Here is a 19,489-nt window from a genome sequence, read left to right as displayed (position 1 = left end):
CAGGATGTTTTTCCACTCCTGTCTCATAATTTAGAGGAGCCTCGGCTCCACTCTGGAGCTCTTCATCCTGGAAACTGCTGTTTGAACAACTATTGATGTTGATTTCTGCTGAGGCTAAATCTCAGCTGGTAGCAGATTTGATTTCCAAACTGCACGCTTCCATGTGCTAGAGCACACTGGAATACACTACAAAATACAAGCCTCTGTGCAAACTGCTTGGAAATCATCTTCCTAATGATTTTTTTCTGGGTTGACTTTTCACTTTTCCTCATAGCTCTTACAGCTGCATTACAGTCCCTCGCTTTATGGTGCCTCTCCTCCTGACCTGTGCACGTGCATACAGAGTGGCAACACCACAGCACAAGCCTGAAACCAGCAAAAACAGGATTAGCAACATCCTCACAGAGGCAAGAAAGTGTTAAACTCTGTCCTCGGACTGAATGGATCAAGTTGCTAATTGCTTACAGCTGGCTGCAGGAGAATAAAATCCTGTTACAATCATTGTGAGAGTGGAAAAAAATCTACTTGCTGAAAAACTCACTGAGAAATGCAACGGTGGGCAGCTTTTTTCCCACCATACCCAGCAGATATTGTGTCTGAACACCCAATCCAGCTCTCCAACAACACAGCTCGCCATGCCCCAGCGCCCAGTGTGCCCTGCAAGCACAGCGAGCGCAGGAGGGAGCTGTTCTGTAGCGATCTGCATGAAGAAGGTGGGACTTGGAGCTCCTCCAGGCACTATTCTCCCTCCAGAGATCCATTACGGAGGTCTGGCGTGTTTGCAAGCCTCTCTAGATCCCGACTGAAACAGCCATTTGTTTTAACTGGTTCCTCTGCAGATCATTACCTTGGAGTGGGACCTCTGGGTTTGTTGCAGGAATCCCATTAAAGATGCCCAGCTCTGTGCCAAGATACTCCGTGGTCATGACCAAGGCTCATAGGTGGGGGAGAAACGTACACTGTGTAACAAGAGGATCTATCCGGAATTGAAATATCCTCAGAGGGGGTTCAGGAACGGTCAGGACGGCTGGACATTACATCCTAGTGGTCCTAGAGGCATTCAAGGAGGAAGCAGCAAAGCTGCTAACTGGGGCAATATCTGAAGCCTGGAGAAAGAGGCTGGCAGGTGTGATTGCCATTTCGAGGGCTCCAGAACAATGTGGGGCTTTTCTGTTGCCTCGCTCAGAGCGCACAGGGACAAACGCCGTAAGGAAAGGCAATGTCTTCTAGCTAAGCCAGCTGCCATTAGATTGGAAAATGCACAAGTTATATCAGAATCCCTGGCCCAAGAGGCAGGCCATCCACCCCAGCACCATGGGGTTACCTGATGGCAGCAGCCCCACAGCAGCGTGCTGGGCCCCGTGAGAAGCAGGTGACAAGTCTTCCCATAAGGAAACCCAAAGCATGGTTTCTACAGCCAGCTCTGGAGATAACACAAGAAGAGATCTTTGCACGACAAACAGGTGGGACCAGGACAGACCAAGCACTACGGAAACCAAAGACCAGCATGCTGGACACTAAGGGGGAGCTGGGCCGGCCAGCAGCCAGCCTCATGCCGGGCTCCAAGAGGAAATGTGGGACCAAGAGGAGATGGCCAGGGAGACCAGAACCCCATGGCAGTGTCAGGTGGGCAGTGGGGAACACGAGGCAGCGCCGGACCCCATGCAGCTGTGGGTGACGTGGCTGGACAGGTAACAGCAACCAGACTTCAGGGAAAGGGGTTGGGGTTCATCAAGATGCAGGAGGTAAGAGGCATTAACAGAAGAAGTGAGCAGCAGTAAGCTTCAGGGTGAGCTTCAAGATGCATTTGGAGATGTGCCCCTAGCAGAGAAGGCATGGGGTTCATTCAGTGACCAACAATGCTGCACCGTGGCACATGGTGTAGGGACAGGGACACCAGACAGGGGCCTGTGGCAGAAGACCGTGGAGGTCTGGTATGCTTCGTGTACCTCCAGGTTGGTGATGCAGCTCTCAAAAAGCTGAGGAGGCTCTGAGCCCTTTCTACAACACAGCCAAAGATCTGATGAGGCTGTCAGGGGAAAAGAAAGCGACCCCTCACTGCTGCAAGATTTTAGGAAAAAAAAAAATAGCCATATCCCAGGCACTTGTACATGGTGGATATCCAACACTCAGTGAAGGCTCAGCTCATGGCTCCAAGCACAAAGGAGAGCCTCAGCTGCAGCCTGGGAGAGGTGTGGAAGTTTGGGCAAGTTTGACACCCCCAAATGTTCCAGCATTTCCCTCTTGCCTGTGGGCTGGTTCCACAGCAATGGGGTGTCCTCAGCTTGGGAAACTGCTCAGAGCTCTTCCTCAAAAACCAAATGTCAACACTTCACACCAAATTTAAGCATCAATGAACAAATGCAACACAATCCATCAAGCTAACCAGGCCAAAATAGGAAACAGAGAGGTAGAGCCAGAGATAAGGAAATGCAGTTCACCATACTGTGATGCTGGGACAGCAGGAGAACAGGCAATGGACATGAACAGAAGGCTCTGACCATCTCCTCCTGCTTGCCCAAGCACCGGGATCACTTTGTCCCTTACCAGAACTTCCCTCCTACGCAGAACATGCAGTGGCACACATACAGTTCTCCTCTATTCCTCACACTGGCATTTCTCTCCAGGTTTTTTAATTCCCCCTCTTTTTCAAGGCTGTTTACTTTTTTTTTTAAAAAAAAAAAACAATCTTTAAAGCACGACAACTACTAGCTCACAACGTTCCTCCCAGCCTTACCATCTCCCGCTCCGAGGCTCACATAGCAACCATTTATATGACATGTTAACCACACAGATGACAGATGGAGTATTAAGAGCACTCAATCTAAACCACCTTCCTCCCTCCCCATTCTCAAGGGGCTCCACCATAACCTTTTACTTAACAGTGCTCAAACTTGCACTCAGAAGGAGCTCAGGTTACGGAGGCACAGAGCCCTTCAGGCTGGAATAGCTCCTGGGAAGAGCACTGACCCTCTGCTGCTCCAAGCAGGGTTAGCACCAAGCTCACAGCAGCGGTGCATGCCTTTGGCTGGCCAGGGCTTAAAAGCCTCCAGGGACTGAGGCTCCCCCAGCTCCCAGGCTTTGATTGCACCCTGTCTTCCCTAAAGATGAACCAGGGAGCAGCAAAGCTCATCCCACAGAGGTCAGGGTATGGCAGCAGCCCTGTTGCACAGCACAGATCGTGCTCCCACTGGCTTCTATTTTTGAGAGCTATCAGGTGGCACTTTGTAAATCAGCCTCATCAACGAAACATGGATCAGCCGAATGGAAACTGGGATGGTACCATCTCAGCAGAGCTACAAGGGAAAGGAGTGCTAACATTGATGGCAAAGACCAGACATCACCAGCACTGCTCAGGGTGCTCAGACTCTCTGTGCCCAGAGTCTGCCCATCCAAACCACCATCAGGGTGTTTACCCACCAGCTGGGTGATGTGCTAGGGCACGTCTACACATATCTACACAGATATCAAAGCACTTCTCACTGCCCTGAGCCACGTTTGTGTTTTTTTCAGTTATAATCAGCTTTTGCTATTAATTGCTCCCTTCCAGAAAACCCAGCCCACAGTTACAGCTCCCTACCTACACTTCCACAGATTGCTCAGACCGGATTCTTTTTAAAAGACATCCAGGCCAACCAGTCTCTTTGCAAAAGCAGAAGGGAAACAAACAACACGCACAGCAGTGTGGAGCATCCAGCCCCAAGCTGAGAGCTGCTAGTTGGGCTGTGCAAGGGTGGGAGCCAAGCCCTAAGAGATGGTTCAGTGGAAAGGAAAACAAACTCTACGCTGGAACTCCTACTAGTTCAGCTGGCAACCCAGTTTCCATCAGAGCACTGCAGCAATGCTAACACTACCAAATGCTGCATTTTATGGGTTTTGTAAAACGTCCCTTCATTCAGAAAATGAAAATCCCGTGCACCTGTCACTGACCTCATCATTACAGCACTGCTGTCATCTTCCCCCAAAACATTTACCAGCGTGAAAAGCGAGCTGTGCCACACATTTATGGAGACCAAGCTGGAGCAAGTTTCCAACAGCAAGCAGCACAGGTTGTTATCACAGACTGCATTCCACGGGTGCAGGCAGCTCTATGGCACGGCTCTCTTCTTCAGAGGGCACAGCATGGGAAGCCTGGCTGCACGCGGCTGCTACACGCCACTTGGCGAGCTGTGTTTACTACAAAGCACTTTCCAAATTTAGCTGGGGAAGTGCCCGGCGAAGATGGGAGCAGAGAGGGGCAATGCTTCGGGGTGAGCTGAATTGCTGCTGCAAGCCTGGAGAGCAAGCAAGGATTTTCAGGCAGCCCTGCGTTCTGCAGGGTTTGCTACGTACTGGTACAACTCTAAAAGATCAAGTTTAACTTCTTGCACACGGAGATGAAATGTTAATTAACTCAATGTTCCAGCAAAATACCTAGCATGACTGCAGACAGTTCAGAGAGCATCCTCTGCTTACCGCAATGTATTTCAAGCAATCAAACCAAATGGTTTGTTTATAAACAAAGCAAAACACAAGGACACTGAGAAAGCTCTCGCAGCATTTCACGGCCATGGAAAGGCAGAATGGCAGAGCCTGATGGAATCTTTTTCAAGACAGGCCACAAAAAAGAGCTCAGAGAAATAATAAGATTAGGGAAGGCAGGCAGGTGTAGGAAAAGCTGAAAGTCCTGGGACTGTTTGAGGCAATGAGGAGAGAAATATGAGAAATCACAAGAAAAATAAAATACATGAAACAACGATGTCTAGACCAAAGAGAGGATCCCATTTACCTCTTTTCCACACTGAAAACAGACTGAAATTAAAAACAGCAAATTAAAATAAAGGAAATGAAATTCCACAGCACACCACGCACGTTAAGCCTCCGGGACACGCTGCCACAAAGCAACACGGGATTCATTCAATAAAATACGGGAAGTGGATCTCCCCAGTAAGAACATCTGCGGTTCCATCAGCAGAGCAACAAACGAGGTTTGCTGGCTGCAAGCCCTCACCCAGGCAGGTAATAAGCAAACCTGTAATTAACGCAAGCAGAGAGCTCTCTGCTATAGGTCAGGCTGTCCTGTGCCTGCCCGCAGCCGGGCTCCTGGGTTTCCCTGTGTCACGGGGGGATCTCTGTGGCTGTGCAGTCTTCAGTAGCTTCTTGCAGAGAGAGCAACACTAGCCGCTTCTTTTTTAGGAGAAAAAAAAAATAAAAGCCCACTAACGCATTGTCCTCTGCAACACACAAAGAGTGGATGAAATTTCAGCCAAGCTATTAACTAAAAACCCGTGGAGCAGAGAGCAACCCTGGAAGGCTCCCCGGTGGGAACGGGGCTGACTGGGAAAGTTCTCAGCACCTGAAAAAAGGGGTTTACCAGGGAAGTAATCACACTCATCAGGAGTGACTGCTACGGGAAAGCCCCGCGGTTAACCCTCGCCAGGACGCCGAGCAGCAGCATCCTTCTGCGTCGAGGTGCGTCCGAAGAAGGCTCACAGGGCCCCGGGGCGGCACGAAGCGCCGTGGGGAGGGGCAGGGAGGCCCGCACCCCTGGGACGCGGGGCCGGAGCCACGGGCACCCTGCTGCCAGCCCCAGCTCCGCCCGCCCCCGGCCCCTTCCTGCGGACGCAACCCGCCGTAAACCCAACGCCAGCTCCGCGCGTCCCCCCGCAGCCACGGAAGGAAAGCGGGGCCGAGAGCCACCTCCGCCAGCACGGCCCAAAGCTTCGGCTCCCAGCCCCGCCACCTCCACAGCCCGCGGCGCTGCCAGCACGTTCGCGCTGCCGCCGGCTCGGGGTGGAACGGCGCGGGGCCGAGGGCCGCCGGTGGGCCGGGAGCGGAGCGGAGCCGAGGGCCCTACCTGCCTCGCTCGGGGGCTGCCGAGCGCGGGGAACGAGCACAACGCGTCCTCTGCGCCCCATCGCCCGAGCCAGGCTGTCCTCTCGACATTCCTTGCAGCTTTCCACCAGCACGCACGATCTGTTCAAACTTGAGTAACTCCTCCCTGCTCCCTCCCTCCGCGCGCACGGACGGGCCCGAGAGATGGCCCTGCCTCTATCAGCGCAGTTCCTATAGCAACTCCCGACCGGGCAGATGGGAAGGGAGCTGTTAGCGAGGCAGATCTGCCTCCTCGGATTCCTCTGCTCTTCCCTGTTCCGCCGGCCCCTCCTCGCTCCAGCGCTCTCCCCAGGGGCTGCTCTGCTGGCACTCGGCCCGGGCTCAGCCTGGAGGAAGGCCAAGCTTTGAATTCATTTAGTAAAACCACAACATAAAGCAGCTCTCCTGCTCAGGAAGCGGGGCCCGTGTAGTCTCAGAAGCAGGCCAGGCCCGGCCCTGCACTGCCAGCTTGCACCTTCTTGTTTAACACGGACAGGAACAAGAAAAGACACGGCCGTCTCTGCAACATGCGCAAAATCCTTCACCAACCTCGGCTGTCCATGAGGGAAGGTTAAAAGCAGAGGTGTAACTCGTCACTTATTACATCCAGATGACAGGGTCACCGCAGCCACAGAGCTCCTCGGTCACCTGGGGTTTGCTGCTGGAGTCTGTCCTGGAAGAAGGAGTGCCCAGTGGTGAGCACAGGGCAAGAGGCACCTTCAGCTCAGCAGCACAGCGCTGCTGCTCCTGAGCGAGGCTTGCAGATTGTGCATTTGCCTCCTTTTCTTTTAGAAATACAGGAAGAAAGAGAAAACAAAAAGCTCAATACCAGGCAGCACGTGGGGGGGGATCACTGCAGGACCCTCACTGGCAGGCGACATAGCTGAGGTTCTGCAGGGGCAGCAAAACTACTTGGCCCCACACTGCTCCTCCACGGTCTGTTCGGAACCAGCACACGGAACCCTAAGAGCATCAGCATCCCCATCCCTGGGCTCTGCCAGGAGAGCTCAGGACTGGGGTTTGCAGGAGCAGCGGGGACCAGCACAGCGCCAGGGGAAGGGGACACTCCCGTGACGCCATGCTTTGGGAAACGGAGCCACACTGAGTGTGCTGCTGTCGCTGTGTGATCAAACCCCTGCCCCACGTACCTCTATAGGCAGGACTGAAAGCAGGAGGGCTCTGCACTACAGAGAAACATGAGCCACGCCGTGCCCACACCAGATCTGAACTGGAAAATAAAGCTTTGAGTTGTGATGCATGTCACATGGGCAAGTCAGATGCTTCCCTGCTCTGTTTTCCTCCCTCCCTCCTTGCCCCATCTCAGCTACACAATTCACCTCTGTACTGAGAAAATGATTTACTTTTTTCACTCCCTTGGGAAATTTTCCCATGTCTTAGTGTACTAATCAGCTCAGATAATGGGACAATCACTAGGACTCACAGTTTGGGGCAGAAGCACATGACCAGCAATAGCTGGAGAAGCACAGACACGAGACGTCTCTGTGCCTGGGAAGCCCTACCCCAAACGGGTGCAACTGGTTCAGATCAAACACGCAGGACCCACTCTTCTGCCAGAATAAGGGCATCTGCCCCATCAGCATGGCTGGACCAAGCTGGGACCAACAGGATCCCTGCTGGATGACAGGCAGCAGTTAGTGGCAGAAGGCAGCTCTGGGAATCCAGAGCAAGCAAGCCAGGAGGGACCCCAACAGCAGCATCACAAAGCAGACGCCCATCACAGAAGGAACATGAACAGCCTAGCAAAAAAAAAAAAAAAAAAAAACCATTCCCCTGCAGCACTGGGAGGAGCAAGGACCCAGCGACTTGTAGTGCTGCTTTCCCAGCGGACAGCCGGTGCCGCGGAGGCACAAAGCACTGCTCAGAAATCTGCTGAGCTGGCACTTGGACTCGCTCGCCTTCAGCACAGCAACAGTCTCTCTGTTGGATGCCCTCTGAAATGCAACTTTATCCCACCGTGTACATTCACTAATCAATCCTAGGCATAAAGCAAAGCAGAAAACAGTGCTTTTTCCACTGGAATGAGCCCAAATATGCACGATAACAGATCCCACTCAAAGCTATTACAAACTCAAGCATTTCAGCGAGCTCTGCATCTCACATCGCAGAGGGAGCATACTTCTGCCATGGCATCATCAGTTCTCAAATTGTGTATTTGAGAGGCTTCCTAATGACCTCATACAGCACATGTGACCGGTAAGTCATCTTTCTCAAAGGACTAGAAATAACATCAACAGACCCTGTTTTGGTTTTTGCACAGAACTGCTTTCTGCAGCATGAGCAGGTTTCCAAATTGCAAGGAAGCAGAACTGGTGCAGGCCAGGGCTGGCATCGTTAATTTCCAAAGGATTGTTTTTGGCTTCAGCAAAGATCAGACCGATGAACAGATGGAGACCCAACAGCAGATTCTTACATTCCATATACAAGTTTAGACATTAACTTGTTTATTCTACTGCAGTGCAATTTGGCTGTTTTGGAGGTGCCCATGTGGTATCCTGCGACCCAGAAACATTTTGGGAGCATTATCAGAAGAGAGAAAAGGTGCTCTCAAATTAAAAATATAATGCTTTGAAAGTACTGTTAATTATTTACAACCCAGGCATGTTTCAACAGGCTTAAAAGCACCTTTTTTTTTCCTCTGGTGTTTAAAAATAACATCAATACCTGGGGGAGTCCGAGCAACAAAGCAGAGATTTGAAATTCATGGTTGGTGAACTGGAGCAATTTGCACCACAATCAGGAAGCTGGCGTGGCTGCTGCACCATCAGGTGGCACTGGGAGAAGTAAGTGAATGGACACTGGTGCTAAAGGAAAAACAACTTATAAGCAGCTGAAGGCAGACTGACAGCACTGAACAACTCAGAAGATCCCTCTTTATGGTGCACAAAGCTCCCGAGGAAGAAAAGCCACACGATCACGTTGCAGAAATGAAGGCCAGAAGAGCACCTCTGGCTGAGCAGGGATGAGGGGGCTGAAGAGCAGGGACAGTCCCACCATGCAGGCTGGGCCCGCTGCAATAACACCATTTATACCATTTATTCTTCCTGGGAGAGGCGGTGGAAGCCAGCTCCCCCCTTCACTTTTCCATGCCCTTCTGCTGCAGTGCAGGAGCCCGCTGCACAAGTGCTCTCCTTACACCCCGCACCCAGCCCCCCGGCGGTGCTCAGCCACGCTCTGCTATCAGCCTTCCACTACAGCGCACACCGCCTCCAGCCACACACCTGGGAAGGGAGGGAGGCAGAGCAGAACTTGGCACGGGGGGGAAGGGAAAGTGGGAGGTGTGCGGGACAGCCTCCAAAAAACACTGTCAGACCACAGTGACAGATGACACGCTGCCCAGAGGTGCACTGCAGGACGATGGAAGGACAAGACAGTGCACACGGTGACGTGCAGATGCCTGACATGGGACAGACCCTTGCCATGCACAGATTCATGAGGTCCCAAACAGTACAGAAAACAACAGGGCTTGGAAGGAAGCACTCAGCAGCTCATTTCTTAGAGCATGGTCTCCGCTGGGACACGGAGCAGAAGAGGGCTCAGCACCACTCTGCCACCCAGGGAAGGGAATGGCTGCCCGGAGAGTGAATGAAGGAGGGACTCTTTCTCCCTAGCTCCCAAAATCTCTCTCATTTGGAGTGCTATCAGTTCAGTTTCAAGCAGCAGCACCTAGCAGCCTTCTATTTGCTCTATTTGTAAGCACATTCCTCAGCTGTTACGTTTTGGGCTGTCTCAAAGATGGGAACAAGAGCAGAGAGAAGGCGAGTTGTGCTGACTTACACCTGCAGGTCAGAACAAGCAGAGCAAGATCAGCTTAGCTGCACTTGTACTGACAAAGCCACAGCGAAGACATCACCCAGACGAAGAGTAAACTCCTGGCATACAGCAGTGCTCAGCACAGACATTTGTAAACACTTTCCCTTGGCCATCTTTGCTGACTGAACTGTCAGAAAGGAGCAGAGAAAAACATTATCTACAATCAGCCATCCCTCCCTATCCCTGGACACCGGGACCTGCCCAAGTGGGACGTCTCCAGCCTCTTTGCTCGCCTGCACAGTGAGCCATGTACCCTCCGGCATCCCGCAACAGCACTCTGAGCATTGTTCACACATGTTCTTCCCTGCCACAGCACGCTGCTCTTTCTGCCCTCCAGCTCTGCAGTGAGTTCGGAGCAAGGAGGAAAGTGCAGGGAGAGATGATGGCGGAGCTGCACAGCTCCTAAGCCAAGCCCTATCTCAATCTTTATGTCTGTTTCTCTCCCAGAAGTCACTAAAGTGAATCTCTGTTGTGCAGGTTGCACCATGAAGACCAACGTTTGAGCATGTATTCCAGACCCAGAACAGCTAACAGGCTGCCTTCACTGGAGATTTTCTCCCAGAGTAGGTGAGTGGAAAGGCCCAGAAAGCTATAAGTACAGACTAAGCATCAGCAAGGAGCAGCAGCATGTGGGATGCCGTTTGCTTTTCCCTGCAGGGGACATGGAGACAGCAAAATTGGAGGGGCTGTGCTCAGCTCCTACAGCACAGACCCCTGGAGCACTTGCTAGTATACAGAAGGACGGGTCAGAACGAGAGCTGTCAGGTGAAGCCAGGCTCTTACTGATGTCTCTGTAGCTGTTGTTCCAGAACCCTCTAGCCATATGACCCCAAACCTGCCCTCTGCACTTCTGGCCCAAGTCAGCTTGCAGACAGCAGCTGACAGCAGGAGCGGCCACATTGCTGCAATTCCTCAGCAAGGACCACCACCTTTGGACCACCAGGAGGTCGCAGGAGCCAGCGCTCCCAGCCCTTTTCACTGCCTGGTATGCGAGCAAAAGGCCTGGGTAGGCTCTCTGTGCGCAGCTCGGATGGGCAGGACACCTAGGGGTCTCTCCACAGGGCATAAGGCAGAGATTGGAACCATCCACAGCACCACGACACTGAAACAGGACCACTACACACAGCCCCAGCCAGCGCATAGCAGAGGACGGCGTGATGATCCCATCAGCTCACAGAGCTCTCACTTTAATGCTGTGAGCATGCAGGCTGTTTCAGGTCTCCCCATTAACAAGAGGATGGCAAGCACAGGCCATGGTCCCTTTTCAGTCCAGCAGCAGAAGCTCAGGATGTTTTCACCCCCAGCACTGATCCCCATCAGACCGACGCATCCCAGCCCAAGGCAGCGCAGGGATGTTGCAATCCCCAGCTTTGTGCTAAGAAAGCAGCCCAGCCCAGATGACACAAGAGGCCCCTGCTCTGGCCTCACTGCATGCCCGTCATCGCCTTTCTAAAGCTTGTGGCATTTCGGGAGGCAAGCTTATTTCTCAGATGTTGAGAGCCATTCTGCTCTCATTAGCACTCATGACGCGATGGGCGGCTCAGATGGGCGCTCCAGCGGGCAGGCTCAACTCATGACCTCGTGTTTTTCTGAAATGAATGTGGACTCCGGGGAAAACACTGCGAGGGGCTGGGGAGGGCAGATGAAAGGCAGCAGCATGCCTTGTGTATGGGTGGCCTCAGCTCGGGTTCACAGCTGGCCCACGCGGATCCATCCCACGTGTTGCCCCAGGGCAGGGGATGCTCGCAGTGCCCGTGCCAAGCCTTTATCCCGTCTGGGCACACCCCGTAACTGATGCTGCATGGAAAACACTCTTGTGCTCATCTGAGCAACGAGATGTGTCCTGCAAGCACTGCTTCATCTGCAATAGCCTGAGCCAGTGTGAGGAAACCACCTCACACGGGATTCTGTAGAAACAGCACTAGGATCTGCTCATATTTCCCATGCGAGTGCAGAAAAGACAGAAGGATTTAGATACATTTCACACTATTAGCCCTACTGGGACATTTCCTAACAGTTCACTTAAATGTTTTGAAACCTGCAGGATGAGGTAATCCAAACCTAAACCCACACTGTAGGGTGGTGTAGTAGGTGCAGCTCAAGCAAAAGCAAACAAAAGCTGGTCTGGCACAGCACTCTGCACCATCCCTGTGCATTTTCAAGACTTGGCCAGACAAAGCCATGGCTGAGTCAATCACATGCTGGAGACGGTCCCACCTCGAGCAGGCGGTCGGGCTGAAGACCTCCAGATGTCCTCTCCAACCAGGGTTCCCACATTTCTGTGATAGAGACGGAGATGATGCAGAAGAATTGTTGCCAGCGCTTGCAGCAAAGACTCCCATTGAGGTTCTGTGAAGAGATCTTTCTAGGTTGTACTAAAGCTTGGCTGATGAGGACGACACAAGGGCTATTTGTGTGCTGGCAGGGATACTGGCATACCAGTATCCACGCTGTGATGCACCGCACAGGTCTCAGGCAGGGTCAGCACACTGCATCAGCCCGTCCTTGCACAAATTAGCACTCTCCATAAGAGATTTCTTCTTGGCATTTAACTTCAGCTATGTACTCAAACACAAAAGCTTACGAGACTTCCAGAACACAAGCAAAAAGCCAGGCGGCCAGCAGCTCTCAAGAAGCTTGCAGCAACTTTGAAAGAAATCCTTTCCCACTCAGTTCATACTCTGGGGATGTCTCAGAAGTACTGCTGCTATTCGGTGTCCTTCCAGCATTGGGATGAGGTCAAAAAACGCCACATTGGAGTCTGAGCCACTGCTAATCACAGGGAGTCAGTCCTCAGAGCACGTCTGCACGAGGCCCTGCCTGCACTGTTCCAAAACATGCAAGAAAACAGAAGATTGCTGCTAGCTACATGGATAGACAGCGAAGTGATGGGAAGAGGAAGGATATTGGAATGATATCCACCACAGTCCAGTCAAATGCAAAACACGCGCTCTCCAGAACAAAGTACATGGGATGAGCTTACACCATTGGGACCCACGTCCAGCAGAGCAGTGAGCAGCTTGCTGCATGGGTGGCTCTGCAGCTCTGTTCTCTCCCACAGCTGAATCATAGCACACATGGCCAACACCTCATCCCAAACAGTAACATGGCACTGGAGGCTCACACCAAACATATATTCTCACAAGCACCCCCAGCTCAGCTCCACTACAAACACAGAAATGAAAGCAGCATTCCTGGAAGCTCACGTTACCATGCATGGAAATGTGACAGCTTGTCAGGAACTGGTGAACAGCCCTGAGCTCACTGGAAGGCACTCACCGTAGGCTGACATTTAGAGAATGCCCCTACTCCAGCTATTTCTGCTACAGTTTTTGTGCGTGTGTGCTTGGACAGGCAGAAACAAATGAGCTCAAGTGAAATAACACAGCAGTAATGCAGATGGATGATGAAACCTGAAGCTTGGCAAGTTTAACTCTCAATAAGAAAGCAACACAAAGGACTGCGACCACAACCAAACGATATAGGTGACAGAACATGCCCAGATTCCCATCCTTCAAGCAAAAAGGAAAGCCAAAAAGCCACTGTGCTCTGCAAGCTTTGTGCCTGTATTTGCGCTCTTCTGCAGCTCTCCATTACTGATGGGTGGGATGTTTTTACACCTTAAATGCTATTCCCAGAGAAACTCAACTAGCTTTTCATTTTCACTGCATAAATTCATCTGGTTGGAAGAAAATACCCCACCCTATTCTTCTGGCTTCCACATTGCAGTTGGCAGACTCGGGATGTACAACAATCCTGGGGAAGGAGCACAACGGTTGACTCCGTCTGTCTGTCTGTCCGTCCGTCCATCCCTCCCTCCCTCCCTCTCCTTGTCCTCTTGCCCTCTCCTCCATCTCCCATAGTACAGAACAACCACCTCCCTGCCATCCCCTGACAGGCATGGACTTGTTTCAGGTTCACTTGACACCTGGAGCTCTGTGCTGCACAGCATTACGGTCAGATTTGGGCACCTTACCCAAGCATCAAGAGAGGAAAGTCATCTCAGGTCAAGAGAGCATCATCTCCGCTGGGAGCTCATCCAGGCAAACACCCAGAGAGCTGCTGCACGAGGAGCAGACAGGCCCCAAGTCCAAATTTTGGTACAACTCCACCCAGTTTCATGCCTTGCTCATGCATTCTGTGAGCATGAGCTCTGAAAGGGCTGTGGCTTTAGCAGCTCCACAGACACAACAAGGTGCAGGCAGCACTCCTCAGAGCAGAAGACCATCACCTCCAGCCAGCCCTGGGAGGGCAGCCAGCCTGTGCACCAACCTGCAGGATCCCATCCACAGGCAGGACACGGGCAGATCCCAGGTTTAGGACTTGACATTTCCATGCCTAACTCCCATTTTTCTTTTTTTAGAAACAAATGGCTCCTCTCATCTCCTATTTCCATAACCAATATCAGTAACATCCCCCCAGCCCACAAAAAAAAAAAAAGTTTTGTGTAAGTAATACTTTGATTTGGAAGAGGAAATCATGTCAGGCCCAGAGAGGCCCTGGGATCAGAAAGGTGCCTTCCCACCTTGCCTGGAAGAACAGCTTGTCCTTAAAGCTCCCGGCATCCAAACTCAGCTTATTCCCATCTGCTGGCAGCACACACCCAACATCACCTCACAACAGCTTTGCAGAATTCGCAACGTTCTTGAACTATGGCTGTGATTATTTTAGAAGAAAAGGCTTTTCTATGAAGGACACCTTAAGCCCAGTTGCCATCAAGAGAAATGGAGAACAACGTCCCTCCTGCGAGGGCCAGAAATTTGTGGGATCCTCTGCAGCAGAACATTACCATTAAGTTTTCACTGTTGAATAAGTTCTAATGCATTAGCAGTAAAAATACCATCAATCCTACACAAATTCCTTTGCCGATGCCAGCAGAAAAGCGTCTGTGGAATTAAGGCAGATGAGAGCCTTCCCTCGCTTGGGCTTATCCCAGCGCCACACGCACTAAAGAGAGAAACAGAGCTAAGGAAAGATGAAATACTTCCTTGCTCTCTCCTGCTCCTGTCCAAGCAACAGGACCCAGCGCTCAAGAGCATCCCTTGGCGCGCTGCTTATTCAGAAAGCTCTTTTTGGAGCACAAAGCCGCCCTGAGATGGATGCTTTCACAGTCTTTAGTGTTTTGTATGTGCCATGAGGACACTGGGCATGTGACTTGTGTGTTAAAACTTTCTGGCTCACCAGTTTGAGTTCAGATTCCTTCCCTGCAAAACACACTGCATGATCTCATCTGCAAGCAATCAGCCTGAGAAATCAGCTTGTTAAAGGAAGCTTCTAGGAAAGCAGAGATGTCTCGGGAGAATTTGGGGGGCCTACACAGTTTTAACCAGTTTGTTAAACCCCAGCTGCTTTTCTCCCCATTGGGGTCACACAACCATGAGCCATATTTTCCTCCCACACAATTGCAGGCAGCGAGACAGTTCGCCAGCATCTAACTGCAGCATCACGTCCTGCTTCTCTGCAGGCTGCAAGCACTCACGGATCTATGCAAACTCTGGTTTTAAGCAGGCACTGGTACAGCATAAAAGAAATCTCAGAGCTGCAAGTTGAACATCATCTGGAAAAGCAATCCATTAAAGAGGGAATAGCAGGGCCATGGATGTGTTTTCTGCACTTCTGGATTCTGGACCTGTGTATGAGCATCTCCCCACAGCGATCACACAAATCTTGGATGCTCCCAAGGAAAAGAGGAGTTCTGCAGAGAAGTGAGGGAACAACAAGCTCTCTAGAAAGCAGTCTTTACCCTGAAGCTGTTTAAAGTGATGCAGAAGAACTCAAACCTACGCTTCCAGTGAAGCTCCAGAAACATTCATGAGTCCCATGCTCCTCCCTGTGCTACATCCCCATGAGGTTTTTGTTTTGGTGAAGGTCTTGGCAGGGGGGGGAAACATGAGCAGAACAATGAGTAGGAGAAGTGTAGCAGCTGATTCCCATGTTTCACTCCTGGTTCATCACTGCTGGGCCAGCTGCACCGTGTTCCTGAAGAAGCACTGCAGTGGTACTGCAGCAGCATCACACTCGTGCCTGCAAATTCAGTGCTGCAGCCTGACCTTCCCTCACTTCCACCACAGCTGTCCCATCCTGCATCAGCTGCTCCCAGCAGCAGCCCCCAGGCAGCCCTTCCCGTGCTGCCCCTAGTTGGCCATTAAGGGCTTTGGAAGGTTTTCTTTAAAATTCTTGGATAGAAATCACTCTCCAGTGTTCAACAGAGCATACAGGAAGGGGAAAAAAAGTTTGCCTGTCTCTAACAGGAGATCATGAGGAATCCTTGGCTCTTCTCATCGCGGGATTATTCCAAGGGAAGTGATTATTCACTACTTCCAGCACCTATTTTCAGTTCAACTTGCAAAAGTAACTCTTATGAAACAAGCAGAAGGAAGCAGAGATCAGAGTGGAAAGGCAACATGCATTTATTACCAGGAGAGAGGGCATCAAGTTAAGCACACTGGGCTCTCTCTCTCTCTCTTCAAAGCTACTTGCTAACTCCCAAGAAGATTACACTTTAACTATGAGTTCTCGATGTGACCATGAGAACCACCCTGACCCTAACCCACCCCCATGAGAACCACTGAGCGGCTTTGCTCTGTTGAGTGCAGGAGGACAGAGCCACAGTGCAACCATTTGGTCAGTGATGGCACCTTTGGCTCCAAGCGTGACTCAGCCTCACACAATTTGAAGGACTGACCTAAAGAAGCTTCTTGCCCTGTGGTTTTTAAAAGACCCATAGCTCTGTTTGAGTGCAAACATTCTGGTTACACAAAGCATCACGAGAGGAAAAGGCCTCCTTCAAGCTTTCTATGCCTCAGCCAAGTTCCTAACTTTATAGGATTCAGAGCAAACACCACCCCAAACATACATCAACCACCAAAGGCAAAGTACACTGCTCAGGTGGAGGACAGCTGCCCAGGTCCCTGGGAAACCACCTCTCTGTCAACTCAAGGCAGGGAAGGGGGGAGAGGAGATAACCACAGGCTCAGCCACTATATCCCATGGTGCAGCTTCTCAAGCAAATCACGAGGAAGAAAATAAAGAAAATGAGACTTTTCGGCTCAGGTTCTGACTCCTTTTGAAAAATCGGTTTATAGCCACTAAAATAAACACAGTAAGAGCAACCGTGCAGTAACTGGGAACCTGCACAAACAGCTGCAGTTTAAGAACAGCATAGGCAGTATTTGGCAAACATGAGCAGATACAGAGCGCCCAAGGGGATGGCAGAATACTTAGAGAAGGGAATGAAGCAACCAGTTCTGCCACAGGGCTCTCAGAGAACCTGCCCTGAGCTGGTCCTGCAGAGGCAGCCACAGCGCTGCTCAGCACCACGCTGAGCATTAAATTCTTTAAGTCAGATCTTTTGCACAATTCCTGCCTCTTCTTGGGCACCCAAGCCCCTCCTCCCATGCCCCTCACTCCTCTGCTCTCAGAGCCGCTCAGCGCATCCATGGTGAGAGTTTTTGAGCACAGTGTGTCTCAGCTGCATCATTCCCCAAGCACATTACCCAGATCTGCTGCTCTCTGCACAGCTCTCCCATCTGGAGGGGCTCAGGGCTCCAAGACACTGGTTCTTGAGCGTTTCAGTCACTACTAAGTTACTCAAGGACCCCTGCAGCAGCAGAACAGCATCAGGTGGTGCACAGCTGCAGGAGCACCTCTACAGAGACCACCCCATCCAGGTCCCATTTCACCCATGGACTCCAGATGAGAACTCCCCATATCTGGGAAGCCAAGTGACTTTTTCTCACTGCCTCCACAGCGGTTGCTCAGGACCAGAGGATACAAACCTCCACTTGCCGCTATCCACAGAACAACCCGAAGCCTCACCTGACAGCCACACGCTTGGAGCATCCTCCTCAGGAAAAACGACAGCTCTCAGTTACCCCCCAGTCTGGTTGTTTTTGGCTCTCCCTCTCTCACCACAGACCTGTGCACACAGCTTCTCCATGGCCAGGGCTGCCCCTGTGTACAAACCAAATTCAGGGGAGGAAGAACAACCCACAGGAGCATCGCTGCTGGTTCCCCAGAGCTGCCCTTCCTTCAGCAGCCTGTGTTACACTCACATCAGCCCCACAGGCAGCACTGTTGTTTGTTAGAAATTTTTCCCCCCTCTTTTTCCAACAGAGTCCATTAAAGGGAAAAGGGAAGAGCTCAGCATTTGACTGAAGCAGTTTGAAGAGTTTTATTTTTCAGTCTCAGACGAATACAAGAAGCAGTGAGAAAACCACTCAGTATCATTCCCTTGTAACACTTTTCCCCTTCTGCGTCCAGCAAAGCAAAGCAAAGCAACCAAACTTTTGCTTTATCATGTTTTCCTTCCTTTCCTTTTCCCTTTGGGCTTAAAGGATTCCACTGGAGAAGACACCACGCTGCAGTCACAGAGCAGACGTTCCTATTTTGTCTTTACCCACAACCTCCCCACAACCCAGAGGGGCTCACAGCCCAGATCCGCCAGGGGAACAAAACCCAGGCCCGGGAGGCAGCAGCAGCCGCTGCACCACGGAACAGAGGGACAAACACAGCGCAGCAAACTCACACCGAGCATCAAACAGCAAAAGCCAAACAAAAGCAGAGCTTTCCCACAGAAGTCTACTTCAGTGAAAAAAAAAAAAAAAAAGAAAAAAGAAAAAAAAAGGGGGGGGAAAGCCACCTGAATTCTCTTTCCTAAAGAGAAGAACAAAACAAACGAGTGAAAACAAAAAAATTAAGCTAATGAAATCATCAGCCAGCCAGCAGCATCTCGGTGAGGAAGAACTAGTTCTGGGACGCGAGGGTTAACAAACACCCCCAGGCAGCAGGGCCCAGCCCCAGGGCAGCCCGGCCCGGGCTCAGCCCCCACCGCGGGGCACCCAGGACCCCTCGAGCTCCCACTGCCCGCGGGAGGCCCGCAGCGGAACGGGCCCCGCTCACCCCGCACCCCCCGCCCCGCAGCGCCGCCGGCGGGAACAGGACGGGACGGGATGGGCGGGGCGGCCGCCTCGGGCAGCGCCTCCCCCGGTGGTGGCGGTGCGGGGTGGGGCCGAGCGCGGCGGCAGCGCTTACCTGAGAGCCGGGGCTGTGGCGGCGGGCGGGCGGGCGCGCTGCATCACGGCCTCTTTCGGGCCGGCCGGGCGGGCGAGGGCGGGGGCGGCAGCGGCGGCCTCGCGGCTCTTAAAGCGACAGCTGCCGGGCGGCGGGGATCCCGGCCGCGGTGGGGGCGGCGGCGCTGAGCCGTGTCCCTTCCGTGCCCTGCCGCCCTGCCGTGTCCTCCGTGCCTCAGGGCTGCGCTACGGCCTTGTGTCCGTGAGGGCTCGGGCCCCGCTGCGTCCCTGTGCTCAACACCGCGCAGGGCTGAGCCGTGTCCCCCGTTGCCTCAGGCCCTGCTGTCCGCGTGCTTCAGCACACCTCGGTTCTGAGCCGTGTCCCCGGTGCCGTGGCTGACACGCCAGAAGGCCGTGCTGCCGTCCAGCGAGACCTGGACGGGCTGGAGAGTCGGGCGGGGAGAAATCGAGTGAAATAGAACAAGGCTAAGGGTAGAGTCTTGCGTCTGGGCAAGAACAACCCCAGGTACCAGTCTAGGTTGGGGACTGACCTGTTGGAGAGCAGCGTAGGGGAAAGGGACCTGGGGGTCCTGGTGGACAGCAGGGTGACCGTGAGCCGGCACTGTGCCCTGGTGGCCAAGAAGGCCAATGGCATCTGGCGGTGTATGAGAAGGGCTGCGGTTAGTAGAGTGAGAGAGGTTCTCCTTTCCCTCTGCTCTGCCCTCGTGAGACCACACCTGGAATATTGTGTCCAGTTCTGGGCCCCTCAGTTCGGGAAGGACAGGGAACTGCTT

At 52.4% G+C, this 19,489-nt stretch overlaps 1 protein-coding gene across 3 annotated transcripts in view; it reads right to left on the bottom strand.

Moving 5' to 3' along the window:
• Nucleotides 1-18,786, bottom strand: part of LOC110407001 (discoidin domain-containing receptor 2-like) — a 53,216-nt gene extending 34,430 nt beyond the window's left edge. The window contains exon 1 of one of the 3 annotated variants that reach the window (XM_021414163.1): nucleotides 18,718-18,786. The gene's annotated coding sequence lies outside the window, so the exon portion shown is untranslated. Of the gene's footprint in view, nucleotides 1-5,836; nucleotides 6,122-18,717 lie in introns of those variants that run through there. The other 2 variants (XM_021414164.1, XM_021414162.1) reach the window with 2 other exon arrangements.

This window comes from Numida meleagris, chromosome 16 (assembly GCF_002078875.1).
Source record: "Numida meleagris isolate 19003 breed g44 Domestic line chromosome 16, NumMel1.0, whole genome shotgun sequence".
Lineage (NCBI taxonomy): Eukaryota > Metazoa > Chordata > Aves > Galliformes > Numididae > Numida > Numida meleagris.
The sequence above is the reverse complement of the archived record's forward strand: the minus strand, read 5'-3'. Positions and strand labels throughout refer to the sequence as shown.